The 3,907-nt window shown below is 37.2% G+C and overlaps 1 long non-coding RNA gene across 1 annotated transcript; it reads left to right on the top strand.

The window, feature by feature from the left end:
- Positions 1 to 937: 937 nt before the first annotated feature.
- On the top strand, positions 938 to 3,688 carry LOC136752699 (uncharacterized). The gene is made up of 3 exons (XR_010817341.1): positions 938 to 1,127; positions 2,364 to 2,470; positions 2,851 to 3,688. It is a non-coding gene; the product is annotated as an uncharacterized LOC136752699 (long non-coding RNA).
- The last annotated feature ends 219 nt before the right edge of the window (positions 3,689 to 3,907 follow it).

Consider the following 3,907-nt stretch of genomic DNA (forward strand, 5'->3'; position numbering starts at 1 on the left):
TTGTTCTCGAAGAACTCTCTCTTCACTTCTTCACCTCTTCATTTAACTCTAGAACCTTGTCTGCCACACTTAAGCCATCCATTGTTCACCATCCATTGGAGATTTTATTTTATAGTAATTCAGTTTCATGATCTCTTATTTTACTATACATCTGCTTCTGCATCTCTTTAGCACCTCAATGCTCTGCTCTAACTTAGCATTAGTCAATGCAAGCTGATCTTTCTCCTCGTAAAGCTGAAGTGCCTCTCTCTGCATTTCTTGATTTTTGTCATCTCTACATCTAATCCTTTTATTGACATTTCTAAAACTTGTCCGGGCTAATTTGTCTGAAACGGTTCTCAATTATTTTTTCAGTTTAACCATCTTCACCTCAGCCTCATACAACCAAACCCTGCTCTCTTTCCTTTCTGTGTCTATTTGGTCTCTTTCATCTGCCAGAGCTTTACATTGTGAGGTCAAGTCGTTCACTTTCCTCATCTCTTTTCATATCCTGTCAACTACAGAATCCACATTTTGCAAATTAAGCAAATGGCTCTCCGGGCTTCCTGCTCCTGCAGCCATTACCTTACTCAGGCTTCAACAAAACAGAACTGACGTCAGGTTGAGGTAAGGCCTATTTTATCCTCTTCCTGAAGCTTCCCCTGATTGGACCGGTCCACTTTGCTAAAAATACAGGTAAGGCTAAATGTTCTATAGCCTTAATTCTTATGCATAAGCTTTAGTTCCAGAGTAGTCAATTACAAAAAGAAAACATTTCTGCATCACATGACACGAAAGAAACAAACACTATTGTCATACATCTCCATATGAATGTGTGTTTTAAGGAGAAATTGCCATTACACTCGATGCCCCCTGCTTCTGCATGTATGGTCCAGAACACTGTCTGAAAGAAACCACTAGGTGTCGCTCCCGGGCCCTAGGAGCGAACACAGCAAAGCTCAAACCCGGAAGCAATGAGCTCCGCTGTAACCCTTTTAGCGTTTACCTTTCCTTAACAGACAAGAAACAAAAAGGCAATACAGGGCGCAAAAGCACATTTAAACACAAAAGTGTCTATTCCAGTCTTTCACCGAGATTGAATGTCTGGTGTGTTTACATGGAAGCTCCGCGGGTGCTATTTGCGCAAGGTAAGGATCTTATGTTAACGTTAATGGCCATTCTGCGGCAATGACGCTGTGGGTTTAATGCATCGCCATCGGTGTGTATTTGTTGTCATTAAAAACACTATTGTTCGTGATGAGGTTCGGGACAAACGCCTCATCACATCTTGTCTTATTTTTATCGTACAGCACTGTTTCCCCCCCCCAAATTAAATACAAATATTTGAGCCAAAAATAAAGTAGGCCAAGATTAGAACTAATTAGAGTTAGTGAAACCATATATGTTATAAGTCAACAGTTTTACAGGATTTGGTCAGCTCATAAATATAATGATCATCAAAAGACTTATCACTGATTTTTGAATACAATTCACAAGATCAATGACGAACTGTATTTTAGAGCCGGTGCAGGACCTGCGCTCTTGACAGACGTGGCATATTGGTGTTTTTCTGTGATTTTCTTTATTGCTTTAAGTCAAGCTTGCATTTCAACAGTTGACATCACTCCATACCCAGTGTCCAATCAACTGTCTGAGTAATTGAGTGATGATGTGCATATGTTTCAGTCATATAGTCACTCACTTTAAATACTTTTATTTCCTTTTAACAATAAATGTGCTCAATACAATTATTAATTCACTCAATTTTTATTCATACCATAATAATATAACCATATTTGTTGCCATATTTAATGTTATACATATCAGTACATTTTATTTTATTTTAGCTTGACTTTGAGTTTACTAAGCTCACTGATGGCAAAGCAGACCTTTTTATCAGAAGGTGGGAAGGAACTATAAGTAAGTAGCAGCATTGGAAAAAAGATGACATTCAAACCTTGCTGTTGGAGAGTAATGATCAAAGTGATGGTAAAACAAATGAAAACCAGATGCTTGTCTTCTGTAGTCATTAAGGATACTTTTTAGTTCAAACGCAATGTACCCATTTACATTAGTACCTACAACATTTTTTGTATTTTTATATTTTTTCAAATCTGCAGCTTGTAATTTTAAAAATATGCTTCTTGTTATGCACTCACAAAATGCCAGGTTCTGTAGACTACATTGTGATGTCAATTGCTCCAACTTTGGCCCATGAAATCATAGTGTCGGTAGTTTTGTGGGCATACTGAGAGGACTTTTATTTCTTAATCATTACAAATTCAGCTCCAGAATTTAAGTAAAAATACATGTTTTCAAACATTTCAGAAGTTATGCATTAGCAGTACCCATTATAATAGCTGTTTTTTTTTCCCTCTCCAAAGATAAGCTCTGCTACATCATGATCAAGGTGCTGACCCATCTCCTGCCACCTACAATGTCTGGGGAGAGGCGCAGGGTGGAGTAAATGCAGTGTCAAGTCAGCAGTCAGGTCAGTGTTAAGATATTCAGAAATTATAAAGATGGTTGTGTTTTTCATTATTATCATCAGTGTTTCCCCTACCATTCTCCAGGCCAGATCGCCTCTGGTCAGCTGCTGCCTGGCCTACTGATTTGAAATACATGCATACATTCTTCTAATTTAAAAATGCGGTTTTCCAAATGCATCGAATACAAAATGATATACTACACAAGAAGCATAGCAAAAGAATACGAGAAACGTGTAAATTCACATTGAAAACTTGCAGCCCCCCCCTTAATGGAATCAACAGATTACAAATAGAAATGCTTATTATAAAAAATATAAAAATTAGTTTTAATCATGTATTGCAGCATTTTTTAATTTGCTCTTTTTCACCTTTTCATGTTAAGTCTGGGACCAGCATTTCTTCCCTATTCTTGGAAAATACAGAGACGCCTGTGAAATGCATTCAGCCTCACCTGGTCTGCATTGGTAATCTGAGCAGCGGAGCCAAGCAGTATGTCATCATCGCCAGGAATTACAAAATTGCTATTCCACTTGAGGATGAAAGTCTTACCTGTGCTATTGACAAGCTGTTTAACATGTACTGGGTTTGTAACCTCTCGTAATCCTGCCAATTTACATCATTTTTTTCATTCTTTGAGTTTCTTTATGACATTCCTTTCTCTAAGTTCAGTGGGAAAAGATCAAAAGTGATCGAACTTATTTCAAAACTGCAATCTTAGGCCTAATACAGAATAACCTTATGCATGTATAAATGTCCTCAATGTTTTCAGTATATTTCAAGGGAAATCAGAAAACTTATGTGGCATCTTCGTGAAATACATGCCTTGTCAGATGGTCAGGATTTTACAGTTATCTGCACTCAAGATGGTTGCCAAAGGACATACCATAATTATAACTCTTATTCAAAACATCTTAACAGAGACCACAACATGTGTTCACTTGAGTGAAATGATTCACTTGAAAACACCAGTCAATCAAGTCAAGCTGTAGATGAAGATCTGTCTCATCAAAGTATTGCTGAATCCTGTACAGCTGTAAATGTTGAAATACCTGAAACCACTCTCGGAACCAAAACAAACGTGACTCTCACTGACTGCGCTGCTTCATTTGTAGCCTAAATGTACTCCTCATCAAATACTGCTTTTACGGATGTTCAAAATGGCATAACCTGTATGAAATAAATTCTTGGCAGGACCTTAGACCATTTACAGGAATCAACAAGTGCAGCGTTTAATAGTCTTGAAATCCAACATGATAACATTTTTGTTCAAACATTGATGCAGGATTTTGAAAAGGCAAGAAATATGTTTGAAGACATTGCTAGTCCTTTTAAGATTAAGAGATATTTTGCTGAAAAGTTTTCCCTTGTAAAGCTCACAAAAATATTCCTTGGCCATAGGGCAGATACATTAAGAAACAACAAATTAATGAAACAAACAT

The sequence above is a fragment of the Amia ocellicauda genome, chromosome 1, assembly GCF_036373705.1.
Source record: "Amia ocellicauda isolate fAmiCal2 chromosome 1, fAmiCal2.hap1, whole genome shotgun sequence".
NCBI lineage: Eukaryota > Metazoa > Chordata > Actinopteri > Amiiformes > Amiidae > Amia > Amia ocellicauda.